Below are 15,210 nucleotides of genomic sequence, written 5' to 3' on the forward strand. Positions count from 1 at the left end.
AATACAGATCCTTATCTCAACTTCTCTTTCCAGAAAACTTAGGAATAATATACTCTGCTCAGATTTATGTCCTCTTCATTTATAGATCTTGAATTGAATTATACTATAGCAACAAATTCCTTCCAAATGGTTTTAGCATGTAATGAAGAGTTGTGAACCAGATTCTAATTTTTCTTTTTTCTTTTCCAATCAAGTAGTCATGGGCAATTGCCCTGGAAATCATATATGGAAAATATATGATTTCCAGACATGAGAACTTAATTCTATCACTAGACCGAACTATATTTCCAAAAGAAGAACACCTATTTTCTAAAGAGGGGATATCATGACTCTAAAAACTGGTAGACTTAGTTATAATTCTTTTGGCAGGGATTTCTGCATCTCCTTATTATATCCCTATCCATCATAGACATTTTGATATTCAGAATGTTTTGATTTTTGATAAGTACTGAGTAGCAATGCTGCTTACTGTTCTGACCAAACCACCTGGTTTGGTGCACGAAAAGCCACCCAAAGCTACCAATCTCTTAAGCCATTAGGGGATAAATTAGAATATTTAACATTCAAAGATGCAGGAAAAGTCATCTATTTTACAACTTTCTTAGTAGTAGAGGGTTTTAGGTACAGTATAATTCTTCACTTTTGAAGGTATATATATATAAATAAATATTTATATATAAATATATATATTTAAGATTTTATTTATTTATGAGAGAGAGAGAGAGAGAGAGAGAGAGAGAGAGACAGGTAGAGACAAAGGCAGAGAGAGAAGCAGGCTCTAAGCAGGGAGCCCAACGTGGGACTCAATCCCAGGTCTCCAGGATCACACCGTGGGTGGAAGGTGGTGCTAAACCGCTGAGCCACCCAGGCTGCCCCTTGAAGGGATATCTAATATGCTTTGGCAAATAATCACATATTTTGCTAAGGTGGCAGACCTCTGGCATGCACATATCTTGTCAAAGCATTTAGAAAGAGCTCTACAGATTAAGGTTATTTAACCTATACAACCATTTATAGTAATGTTTTGTGTAATTTTGATATGACAGAGATACCTTGAATTTATAATCATTTAAAGCCGGGTAAATTTTAGGGCTAGGTAGGACATGTATATTGCTATCTATCCCAGATAAAAGACAGCTAGTTTGATATTCTCTCTTTCTTGGACTAGAGATAAAAGTGTTTGTATCCTAATTAGTGCATACTGATTGCCAGGGACTGTTTTATTTGCTCAAGCGATAAGTTCACATCACAAACGATAGTTGTAATTGCATTTGCAGGTGATTAATCGTAAAAGAATCACCTGCCATTCTCAAATGGAATCTATCCCTGTACTAGAAAGTAGAAATGTGGGTGTGATAAGAATCAATATTCTTGAACCCTACAATCCTTCAATATGACACTAATTCTTATATTTCCCTTGAAGTTATAATATTGGAATTGATTTGCTATTCACTATTTCATTAGGGAGTGGGAGTTCCAAATCCTTCCACTTGACTTTTTCTACCATTATAACCATTATATCTGTGTCATGCAGACATTGTGGGTGTTCTTGCAGCTGGTAAAAATATTTACTCTACTAATACACGCCGGGTATGGGAATAAATATAGTATGAGTGATAGATATGAGTTAAACTACCATGAAACGGATTTAAAAATAAAATGACATTTATTTTCTGATTCCATTAAGTGCACTCTGACCCATAGACCAAATACTTATTCTTAAATCTCTAGGAATTAGTATTATTTTAGAATCTATGTCCAATAATACCTCAAGGATCTGGATATCGTATCTAGTAAACATTTGCTTTGAAAGAGCTGAGACAAGAAGCAGTGTTATTTGTGGAAGGCCACTTTTCTATTACTCTATGTGTTGAGAAGTAGGAGAAAAGTCCCACCTGTGGATAATTTTTGTGCCTATATTATACCTTCTGTGAATAGAATAAAGTTGTCAGAATATCATCTAAAAATTATATATAGTAAACCAAGTAAATATGTCTGTTTCATATTTTGAAATATGAAATAGGGCCTAAGCTGAAATAATTAACAATGAATATAATTTACAATGAATAAGTTTTCAGAAATTTGGTATGAAAATATAAATCTTGGTTAGAAGATGTGTTATCTATTGCTACAAAATCTAGATTTAAAAGGCTCACTAGTCCGCACACCTAGTGTAAGTGAACATAATAGTTTGCAAAAAAAGTAAATGAATGACATGGATATAAGCTCATTTTTATTTTATTTCCAAATAATCCAAAAAAACACAAAATAATCAAGTGAGGTTGTTTTAGTAGCTATAAAATTCAGAAACAGTCAAGAAAACTAGAAAGTACTAAACTCTATTACTTGGATGGCTCAGGAGAGTTTATTCAGAGGTCTTTTGGCTCACTGAAGATATTTTTACAGTGTTTATGTTATGATTTTAAAGAATTTTACCACACACATTTTCTCTAATAGAACAATAGTGTAAATATTGAAGACTCTTAGAGAGTAATTATATACTCTAGGGATTTAACTTATAAAAAATAAAACATATATTGATGTTATAGACTGTATTTGATTAATAACATATCTAAATTAATTATTACTATTATAATATTAAATGTATATTATTCAAAATATGACTGGACTTTCAAAATGAATAGGAAGAAAGTATTGTGTTTGCCTTATGTATTTAGTCTTAAAAGTTGAAAATGAAGTCTATGAATTACAATATGTAAGGCTAAATTAATGTTAACAGCAAATACTTCATTTAATTATTTTTTATAGTCTAGCATATTATATTTGTTAAATAGCTATAATATCAATTTTCTTTTTTTCTTTTTCTTTTTTAAAAATATTTTGTTTATTTATTTGACAGAGAGAGAGAGAGAAAGAGAGTGAGAGCACAAGCAGGGGGAGAGAGAGAAGCAGGTTCCTGGCTGAGCAGGGAGCCCAATGTGGGGCTCCATCTCAGGACTCTGGGATCATGACCTGAGTTGAAGGCAGATGCTTAACCAACTGAGCCACCCAGGGGCCCCCAAAGAGGGCTTTCTGATGTTAAACACCAAATGAGACATTTTGTCTTCTTCTGAAACATATTGTCAGTGATTGGCTTAAGGGAAGAATTATATATTTCTAAAAGAAAACAGGGTGTTAGTGTCCCACAGTTTCGTAGGTTATTAAATAGGAAAGATAATAAACACAAAAGGACTACTGAGAAAGTTCTCTTCCTCTGGATCCTTTAATTAACAAATATTTAATGTTAACTGCCTTTTTGAATCATGTTTTTTTCCTCACACCCTTTAGTTCAAATTGATCTTACTGTATTTGCTAATGATACCTTACTTACTAAATGTATGAGTTATATCATGTTCTCATAATATTTGAGGACTATGGATTCAATATTGTATGAATACTCTTGTGTTTTCTGAGAATTGTTTTACATCATTTCTTTTATTATTAAACAATACTCTATCATGTATGTGTTTTTCTTTCCTTCTCTTCCTCTACTTGCCTCTTAAATGATTATGTTGTTATTCAAGACTTTTCTAAACTCTTCATTCTTTCCTCGTATATATGTGACCCCCTTTCTGCCTCAAAACCTGTAAATGGAAAGAAAATTGAGAAAATTCAGGAAAGCACACAACCACAACTCACACAATGTTGATGTCTACTGATGGACTTCTTGGACTTAAGGCCAATAAAAAGGCAGCTCTTCCTGCTGAATTGCCTTCCAGTTCTCTCGAAGGATCTGATTCTAACATGTAACTGCAATTCAGAAGAGGATGACAACAACAAAGGAAAGCTATGAATATTTCCCCCGAGATCTCCTGGAACCCAGTGAAAGGATTTTTTTTCTGAGAAAAAAGCAAGTATTTAAGTGAACAGAAGTAACCACAAGCAATTATAGGCTGAGGAAAACTTTGTGGCTCTAAAATTAGGTGAAGAAACACAATAGTTTACTGTGTAAGTATGGGAAGTTGAGGTGAAATGATTTAGTAGACTGTTTACTTAAAAATTCTCAGTAGCTCCAAAATTTTTTACATAGTTAATGTTTATATAAGTTTCCTGTTTTTGAATTTGTGAGAAATCTGTACTTTACCTATTATTAACAGTATGAATTGGGAAGAAGGTCCACCATTTTTTTTAAAACCTGAAAAGAATTGCCAACTTTCTCTCTTAGTTTTCCTCCTGTCATTCCCATCTGTGCCCATTCTACTCCATGTTCACTGCTCTTGTCAAAGTCTGAACTGACTTCTACATGCTAAATTCAATGTTCTGTTCTGGGTTCTCATCTCAATTGCCTTCTCCCTTGTTATTTAATATTTAATAACTCTCTTCTTGAAACACTTCCCTTGTCACAGTTCCAGGAATCAAACTCTACTGTTTGTCTTTCTTTTTTACTAGCTGTATTTTTGCCAGTGCCTTCTCACCTTCCTATTTCCTTGATTCCTTATTATAAGAGGGCTTCTTGCACTTTTCCATCCAGAGTCACTTGCATGGCAAACTTATTTGACTCTTAGATAAATAGATTAGGCCCATTATTCTCCCCTGAAATTCACACTTGTTTACCCAATATGTCTTCAATTTGTTCACTTCAAAACTAGGATTTCCAAATCTAAATTTCCAACCATCCCTGTCAAGCTGTTTCATCTTCCATCTTCTCCATTTTAGATAGTGGTAATTCCATTACTCTAGTTGTGATTAAGCATCTTAAATTGCCCATAGTCATCTTTTTTGGTCACTGGGCATCCAGTGTGTAATATCAGGCTTCCTCCACCTTCAAAATATACAAAAACATATACAAAAAAAAAATCCCAAATCCCCAAAATGAATCTACCTCCCACTTCTACCAGTGGTTCCATCCTGGTAAACCTGATATTATTTTTCAACTGGATAGTTGTAATTACCTGCCTTGGCCTTACTGCTGAAACCCTTTTGTGTTTTCAGTCAATTCTCAGCGTGGTTGCCAGAGTTTTCTTTTGTAAATATATATCAGTCTCTGTCACTCACTTATGACTTTCCATTTTACTTAGAGTAAAATAAAAGTCTATATAATATTCTATGATGTCTATATATGTAGGGACTCTTTGTGTCTGTGACCATATTTTATCTTACTTTCTCGAGACCTTGATTATTTATTTCTATTTACCCTGGCCTTTCTAGTTTTTCAGCATCCCCCTTTCAAAGGTTACCCTTGGTTCCTGGGCTGTGTAGCGGCTATGGGCTTTTCTTCAGATATCTATGACTCATTGTTTAATTTCCTTTAATTTTTGCTAATATTTCACTGGTCATTGAGGTCTCATCTGACTACTTTTAAAATCACAAGACTTTTGATATAATTCTTTCCTCTTATTCTGTTTTATGTTTTCCCAGAGTATGTATAATCTTTTAAGTATATTACCTAATCAATCTATTTATTTTTTGCCATCTCTCACACTATAAAATATGAGGTAAGCATTTTAATTTGTTTTTGCTCTTCTGAAACTTTACAGCTAGCATAATTCTTATTACATAATTATTGAATAATTGAACTGATTGGAGGTCCTGAGATTACAGGAAACTGTATACTATAAAGAACATTGGGAAAGTTACTGTGTTTGTCTTGTTCCTGGCCACATCATTTGTGCCTAGCATAGCACCAAGAACATTAGAGACTCCCAATAAATATATGTTGATTTGATAAATTTCCTCACTAACAAGTGTTACAGATTGAATGCTTATATCCCCCTAATTCATATGTTGAAATCCCAACCCCTGAGGAGGTGAGGACTTTGGGAGGATTGAGATCATAATGGTGGAACCCTCATAAATGGGATTAATATCCTTATAAAAGAAGCCCAAAAGAATGCCCTTGTTCTTCACCCTGTGAGCTTAGACAGCCATCAAAGAGGATGGGGTCCCTAATGCCTTACTTAGCTTTGGACTTTGCAGCCTCTAGAACTTTGAGAAATAAAAGTATGTTAATTTATTAAGCCATCTAGTTTATGTTATTTTTTTTTCTTATGGATTACACTAAGAAAACCAGTTTACTTAGCAAGTGCATTGAATATATATTATATATACATCTACATTTTGGTCGTATAATTATTTACCCAGATATTTTATTTTTTACCCAATTAACATTACATATATACTTATCTCTGAAATAAAAATATATTTCTCTGTAGTTTGAGATATCTGAAATAGATACAACTTACACATGTGTGACATATAAAGCTCCATGTGTATGTGTGTGCATGTGTGTATGCATAATATACACATACATGTATTTTAGTTGGTAAATTGTATCATCTTAAAATTATGAAAGAAAATACTGTTTAAATGTTACATCTACAAACATCTAAAGAAAATATAATTTTAATATAATTAATCTCACATATTTATGACCACTATAGATTCAATCACAAAGAATCCACTTAAAGCAAGATAAAACATGAAAAAAGTACATCATTATTGAAAATAACAAAAGCCTGTATGATTATAAGTTGTAGTCATTTTTGCTTGTGTAGCAGCTAAAGTTTCCAAACAAGTAATCAAACTCTATATAATTAAATTATGCAATAAAAGGATGGAAATATGGTTCAATTAACAAGATTCTTCTTTTCTGGTACATTTGCTCCTTTCTCCTTGGTCTGTCCCTTGATATTGTGTTCTGCTTTATGAATGTCACATTAGCTGATAAAAATCAACTGGAATCTGAAGAGAGTGGGAAACACCTGTCACATTGTTGAATTACTCTAAATATAACATGATAATGAATAATGCGTTTCAAAATTATATCCATATGTTTTTGTCTTGGTCAATAAGAACATCACATAAAATAACAGTCTGATAATTTAGTTTGGTTCTCTTTTTAAATTTGAAAATTTTAAAGTACACTATACTCATCTGTTAATGACACAATTATTCAATTAGTTCGTTGATTGATTTATTCTTGAAACATATGCTGAACACTTAAGAACTATATACTTTAGTAAATTTTATTTGAAGCTCCCCTATTCTAGAGAAGCTTATAATGTAAAAGCAGAGGCAGATATGTGTACAACTAATATTAGAATACAGATGGAAGTGAATTCAAAGGTGAAGGAGTATAAAAACAGATGATAGGAATGAAGAGGAAGTAAAGATTATATTGTAACAGGAAATGATCTAATTCAATGATAAGGATTTATTTGCCCAAGCAAGAAAAGTCAGGAGTTTTATTCATTTATTATTTTTTTAAAAGATTTTATTTATTTATTCACGAGAGACACACAGAGAGAGGCAGAGACACAGGCAGAGGGAGAAGCAGGCCCCACGCAGGGAGACCGATATGGGACTCGATCCCGGGTCTCCAGGATCAGGCCCTGGACTGAAGGCAGGTGCTCAACTGCTGAGCCACCTGGGCTGCCCAAGTCAGGAGTTTTAATCAAAATATGTAATAAGCATTAGTGTTAGGTATATGCCTAAAGAGCCTCCATTTATTTATTCTACTGGCATCTGAGCCTGCTCTTTGAAGAAAATGAAGAAAGGAGAGAATGTGTATGGATGGCGTTCCCTATCAATGCCTGTTCTGGGCAGGCAACTACCCATGCCCTGAGGCGAGGGTACTTGGAAATTAAGTTAACCTTCTGTGTCTCCCTAGGTAGCCTAAAAGCTGGGAATTTTGAGGGAATGACTGCATTGACACTGAACATTTAGAATGAATGAAGTCTGAAGTCATGGGTCAGAGGCTTGTGGTTCTTCAAGGGGACAAATGTCAATCCTTTGATGATGGAGAAAAATGGGGGTTGTCAAGGAGAGGATAGGACAGTAAGAGTGACAGAAGAGGCATTCAGACATTTAAGACAGTGTCTGTTATTCAACGACTAAAGGGCATTTCATGTTTTGACAATAAAAACACAAGTTTTCTTGCCATTGCCTGAATATCACCACATTGAGGGTGTTTCATATTCTAAGAGCAAGAGTATCATTGAAACCAACTTTCTCGTCTTTATTTAAAATGTATTGAATATGGACAAGAGCTATCAGGGAATAGAATATATTTATGAGAATTTCTTTGTAATGTCTGCTGAAATTTTTATTGCAAAACTTGTTTTATTTTTTATACAACAAACTCAAAAATGTAATTCTAATTCTAACAGGAAGCTTTTAACAAACACACACACACAAAGAATACAAAGAGAACTGCTATTTTGGTCAATAAAGCCCAAATTTGAATAGCAGATGAAACTATATTGCTTTTTTACTATGTTGACATTTGGCTTGCCTCTTCTACCTAAAATTCAGAAATACTTGATTTCATTTCAGATAAACTTAGCATGTTTACAAATTACTCAACAGTTGACGTCCATCACAGATATTTTGTGAATATATTGCTACAATAGCAGCATACTTTGAGAAGAATAAAACATTAAATAAAACACCTTAGTAGACCCATTATGAAATATACATTTTAGATATATATGCATTATTTTTTTTCACGGATTTCTTATTTATGGCCACAATTAAAGATCAGAGATATGTCAATAATGGTGATTTTTAATGTTTCCCCAGTTAACATTATTAGCTAAAGTGGATAGGAATATGTCTTCTAGAATAGCATATTTTATTACCAAAATCTTTTAAATAATAAATAGAAATTTTCAATCAATTCTATCTTCCTTTAATCTTTTCTGTCACAATAGCTCAATTTTCTGTAGTTTTTAATCTTTAAAAGAGAGAGAGTTTGTAATTTCCCAGGATAATTTTTTCAGCAATATGTAAGAAATTATAGTAGGTACAGTTGAAAACATACTGCAAAAGGTTGTGAAATTCTTTTCTGAAATTTAGAGATGTGAATGATTATTCATGAGTTAATTGTGTACATTGTACCTGTTTATATTGTTTACAAACATTATAAATAATAACTAACTCCTTACATGTAATTAAATTTTATTTATAAAGAGTAAAAATATCGTGGCAGTGCTTCCAATAAACATAGTATTTTTGTTTGTAAGTAAAACAATGTAAAGAGTAATTATATTCTTTTTATTGCCCTTGCAAACAAAGTAAGGTCTAGTTTATGACCATTATACACTGTAGAGTCACACTTTATTGGAAATATTGACTAAAGTATCAAGTTATGTCTTTTCTGATTATTTCTGACCAGGTCTTCAATGTATTTTTTTTTCCTGTCAGTATAGTGAGAGTAATAACAGAAGTCTATTGTTCATATGCTAAATTCTGTCCAGTGCATAAGTATGAAATCTCAGAAAATGTTCTTCAAATTATTGCTTACATTGCTCACTTGAGAGATTGTTATAGTGCCAGTTTCTAGACCTAATACCATGAGATTTCTGATTCTGTAGGTCTAATGAAGCTAAGAAACACACTACATTTTGAGATACACTGGTTTCATGGTGTTTTGCTTTTTAATAAGCAAACACACACAAAAGCATAAAACAAATGAATTAAGAGTAAATCTTAGTTTTTCTTTTACTTAAATTATTTAAACAGAATTATAATCAGTGAAGAATATAATATACCCAAATAAAAAGGATTTTCTCCTTTTATACTCCTGAGGTAAAATTCCTTTTATACCCCTGAGGTAAAAATCTCTCTTAAATTTTTCAGGTCAGTCCTTAAATACTTTTTATGCAAGAAGAATTGGAAATATACAAATTCGTGTTCCAACTGGAAATAAAAATATGATTTTATTTTTTATATATGAATATCTGTATAAATTAATTTCAGTCATTTCTGTTACAATGTAGAATATGAAAACAAAGGAAAACTAGCCTTTTTCCTTTGGCTTTTAAATATGTTATCTTTTAAATATGTTAACTATCATTAATGGAAGGAAGAAAAGAAAATGCATGATTGAGCCCACCTGATGAAATAAGAAAACTAAAAAGGAGGCCATGCCTGAATACAGATATTGCTTATACCTTTAAAAATATTTGCCTATGAAAAATTTAAACAGTTTAAAGCTATGAAACGTAATATGAGACAGCTATGGGTTCACTGCTCATATTTTAATAAAAGCTAACTTTTTTTGCCAAAGTCAAAGAATGAATGTGCATTCAGTAGGAAGACAAAGGAAGGAAGACACCTAAAAATATACCCTGAAGATTCACTGAGTTATGTAATCGCCTCACCTTGAGTGAAGATGAAAACTGACGTGCTTACAATCAATAGAACATAGCAAGGGTGATAGGATGTCACTCCTATAAGTACATCACGTGGTGTAAGACTCCAGCATTGTAGACTATAAAGAGAGACTTCTTTGGCCTTGAATAAGGAGGCTGCTAAAACCACTCTCTTTGGGAGTGTGTAGGAAATTAATTTAGAAGTCAGTGTGCCATCCTTTCAGGAGCCTTCTATTTTTCTAATGATCAAAAAATAGATTGACGTATTAGTGCCATAATAAGTATAAACAACAGCACATGCTTCCTGCATAATAGTTTCTTTTTTTTAAAATGATTTTATTTATTTATTAATGAGAGACACACACACACAGAGGCAGAGACATAGGCAGAGGGAGAAGCAGGCTCCTTGGGAACCCGATATGGGAACTCGATCACACTGGGATCACACCCCTGAGTCAAAGGCAGACGCTCAACTGCTGAGCCACCCAGGTGTCCCACTAGTTTCTTCATCATAACTAAAAGTATATTTTTTTGGTCAAATTGGATATGCATTAAAATCAAGGTTGAGGAAGAAACTAAAGCAATGTCAACAGAAATAACCAAAGGAGCATGCAGTCTTATTGGTCTGAAAGCACATGATGTTTCTTCTATTCAGAATATTTTCTCTCTTGATCCTGAATGGCCCCTTACATTTATATTCAGTCTTATAAATCATATTATCTCTTTATCGTTCAAGATTTCCATCGCTTTCCCCTTCTACAGTAACTGTGGATCCCACCCTTTCATATTTTCTTATTATGATGCACCTTTATCATTATCTCAGATCATTGATTGGTTGTTCTTAAGAATTTCCATAAAAACTAAAACTCCTCAAGAATAAAGACCACATTTATCATCACTGCTGTCCCAGCCATAGTACCTCAGACATGGTAGCCATTTAAAGAATATTAGTTGAATGAATAGAAACCATAAAGATATTGCTAAAATTCTCTTAAAGCTTGGCATAGCTGCAAGTGGCAATGGTAGGAAAAACTCCTACTAATGTCCCCAAAGCAAAATATCATTTAAATAATTTAAGGAAAAAAATCTACTAGGTAGAGTTAAGATCAATTCCAGAATGAAAATGATGAAATCTAAGGTTTTTCAACATACTTGCTAAACATGAGAGAATATATAAACATAAAATATCCTCATAAACCTTTAATTTCATAATTTGGAACACTCTCTAAACTTTTTTTATTTTTTTTAAAAGATTTTATTTATTTGAGAAAGAGAGAGAGAGCTCACAGGAGAGGTAGAGGGAAAAGCAGACTCACCACTGAGCAGGGAGTCTGTATTGGGACTCCATCCTAGGACCCCAGATCATGACCTGAGCTGAAGGCAGATATTTAACTGACTGAACCACCCAGGCACCCTACATTTCTGTATAGACTTAAGGAGTAGAGCTTGATGGCTTGATTTGCATGTATTGTAAAATAATTACCAAAATAGGTTCAGCTAACATCCATCATCTCCTGTAGATACAATTAAAAAAAAAAAGAAAAAGAAACAATTCTCCCTATAATAAGAACTATTAGGATTTACTCTTCAATTTTCTTTCTTCATTTTTTATTTTTTAAATTATTTTTTTTACTCTTCAGTTTTCCATGTATCATACACAGTAGTGTCAACCATAGTCATAATGTTGTACATTATATCACTAGCACTTATCTTTTAACGGTAAGTTTGTACCTTTAGACCATCTTCTTCCACTCCCCCAAACTCACACACGTTGCCTCTGATAACCACAAGACTGATATCCTTTTGTGCTTTTTTTAATTTAAGTTTTTAAAAGATCTTCACATATAAATGGGATCATATAGTTCTTGTCTTTTAATGACAATTCTTTCTTTTAGCATAATGCTCTCACGGTTAATCTATGTTGTTGCAAATGTAGGATTTCCTTATTTTTTATGGCTGAATATTTCATCATGTATATATAACACCTCTTTTTATCCATTCATCCATCAATGGACAGTTAGGTTGTTTCCATGTTTTAAGAATTGTAAAATTTGCCGCTGTGAACTTGGGTGTACAGATACTTTTATAAGTTAATGTTTTCATTTCCTTCGGATGTATACCCAGAAATGGAATTGCTGGATCATATGGTAAGTTCTGTTTTTAATTTTTTGAGGATTCTTCATACTGTTTTCCATAGTGCCTCTACCAATTCATAATCCCGGCAACACTGTACCAGAGTTCCCTTTGCTTCACATCCATGCCAGCATTTGTCTTTTTGATGATGACCACTCCATCAGGAGTGGGTGACATCTTACTGTGATTTTGATTTGTATTTCCCTAATGATTACTGATGTTGAGCATCTTATCATGTACCTTTTGGCCTTTAATATTGCTCCTTTTTTTTTGTTCTTGAAAAATATCTATTCAGATTCATTGCCCATTTTTTAAATTGGGTTATTTGGGGTTTTTTTGCTATTGGGTTGTATGAGTCCTTTATGTATTTTGAACATTAACCTCTTGCCAGATATATGGCTTGCAAATATTTTTTTCCATTCCGTAGGTTGTCTTTTCATTGTGTTGATGGTTTCTTTTGCTGTACAGAAGCTTTTTTACTATTAGTTAGCCCCATTTATGTTTATTTATGATTTTGTTACCTGTGCAACAGGTGTCATATCCTAAAAGTCATTACCAAAGACCCATGCCATGTTGAGCTTTTTTCCCGTGTTCTCTTCTAGGTGTTTCATGCTTTCAGGTCTTATTTTTCAGTCTTTAATCTATTTGAAGTCTATTTTTGTGAGTTGAGTAAGATAGGGTTCCTGTTTTATTATTTTACATGTGAATATCCAGTTATCTCAGGCTCTTCCCCATTAGGCATTCTTGTCTCCTTGTCAAATATTAGTTGACTATATATACTTGGGCTTATTTTTGGGCTCTTGATTATGTTCCATTGATCTAATTGTCTGTTTTTATTACTATAGCTTGAAATCAAGGAGTGTGGTGCCTCATTCTTAGTTCTTTTTCCAGGTTTCTTAGGCTATTTGGGATCTTTTGTGATTCCATGTAAATTTTCATTTTGAGGGATCCCTGGGTGGCGCAGCGGTTTGGCACCTGCCTTTGGCCCAGGGCGCGATCCTGGAGACCCGGGATCGAATCCCACTTCGGGCTCCCGGTGCATGGAGCCTGCTTCTCCCTCTGCCTGTGTCTCTGCCTCTCTCTCTCTCTGTATGACTATCGTAAAAAAAAAAAAAAAAAAGAATGAAAAAAAATTTTCATTTTGAGATGAAAACCTAAAATTCAAATATATTAAATAATTGTCTACTAGATGGTGAGAGATTTGGAGTTTTTGGTGTACTTCCAAGAATTTCTTTTAGGGGAAGTAATATTTCCCATTTCTGAAACTATGGCACAAATATACACTTTCTTTAGTAATTTCATTACTCCTTACTATATTTAAGGTACAAAGAAATTTATAGCTTATTAATCTTAATTTCAAATAACATGTATCAGGACACTTTGATTTTGTTCTTTTCAATAATATTGTAGAGGCACCTGGGTGGTTAAGCATCTGCTTTTAGTTTTGTCCTGGATTGTGATCTGAGGGTCATGAGATCAAGCCCTCTTCTGCTCTGCACTGGGTGGGGAGCTCCACAGGGAGTCTGCTTGAGATTCTTTCCTTGTTCCTCTACCCTGCTCTCCCCCCAACTTCCCTCTCACATACATAAATAAATCTTAAAAAAATAATATTGCTGTTCATCATTTAACCTAAAATGTTTTCTTTTAATTTTATTTTAGAGGAACTTTTGTTTTGCTATTTATGCAACAGCTAATGAAGAAAAGTTCTAAAGTCTATTCATTTAGCCCAAGGAACAGTAAAATGGAATGAATCCAACTTTCATTGAAGGTGACTGGACTGGAGTTTTAAGGAAATAAAAAATGTATACTTTTATGTATACCTCTGTTCCTCCCCCTGGTGACAACGACACAGTAACCATAAATTACAATCCATTCACTGCTTCATTTTATGAGTAAAAAGGCATGAGGATGTTCATTCAGTTGGGAAATCAACTGACTTCATAACACCATAGTAAAATAGTGGGAAATGCTACATAGTTGCTGTTTTGAAAATATATTTAAATTTATGTATGCATTTTCAGAAATATTCATCTCATCTCTACACATTTAATAAAAGCAATTTATTCCAATATAAATCATTTTGCTGTCATTGTGATATCCTTAGGAAATAGTTCAAATTTAGTTGATGTTCCATATGGGAAACTGAGGCATCATGAGATTAACATGAGTTCAATTTTGCTTTGCTGTTTATTTCCATCACTTTTTTTAATGTATAGAAAAAGATAATTTTCTATCATCCTGCCTTATTGTGTCCTATAAAGTACATTTATGCAGACATCTATTGAAAAACCCTGGGTCATTTGCATATATAGTTTTGCATGTTTAGTATAGGACATAAAATCACCTACTGATAGCTTAGGCAGTAATAGTTAATATATTTGAAAATAAACTCTTGACCCTTTTCTTTAAAATCTATACTGTATAGTCTTTTCCATGTTTGTCAGTAGAAGCTCTATTCTCCTAGTTTTTCAGAAAAAAAATGTATTTTGAAGTATATGCATGTTCAACTCATCCATGACTCTTCTCACACTCCACATGCTATTAGTCAGGAAATAGTGTTGACTGTACCTTCAAAATGTATCCAGGATCTAACCTCTTCCCACCACTTCACCTATCACATATATTCATCACTGCAACACCGTTAGCATCCTAAAGATGTTAAACTGAACAAAATCTTACAGTCTATTGGGAAATAGTGAGGCTGTGGACTTAAAAACAAGACGTCTGATCAGGGCAGGATGTGAAAATAAAATATAATTTCTAAGATTATTCAGAAAATAAAGGGCAGAATCAGCATAAAATTCATTTTTTATTGTTATACTTAAATAAGATGATAGATGAAATTCAGAAAGTACTCTTTTTGCATTTATATAAACACCTGACTGACTTGCATTCAATATGTGCCAAGTACATATTCATGGATACAGTTTTAGTTCAGTTTATTGATAAATATCTATTGAATATTTAAACATGCACTAATATT

At 33.1% G+C, this 15,210-nt stretch overlaps 1 pseudogene; it reads left to right on the plus strand.

Annotated features, from left to right (window-relative positions):
- The first annotated feature begins 3,642 nt into the window (after window positions 1-3,642).
- Window positions 3,643-15,210, plus strand: part of LOC129516434 (NEDD8 ultimate buster 1-like) — a 40,117-nt pseudogene continuing 28,549 nt past the window's right edge.

The sequence above is a fragment of the Nyctereutes procyonoides genome, unplaced genomic scaffold (assembly GCF_905146905.1).
Source record: "Nyctereutes procyonoides isolate TBG_1078 unplaced genomic scaffold, NYPRO_anot_genome, whole genome shotgun sequence".
In the NCBI taxonomy this organism is placed as follows: Eukaryota; Metazoa; Chordata; class Mammalia; order Carnivora; family Canidae; genus Nyctereutes; species Nyctereutes procyonoides.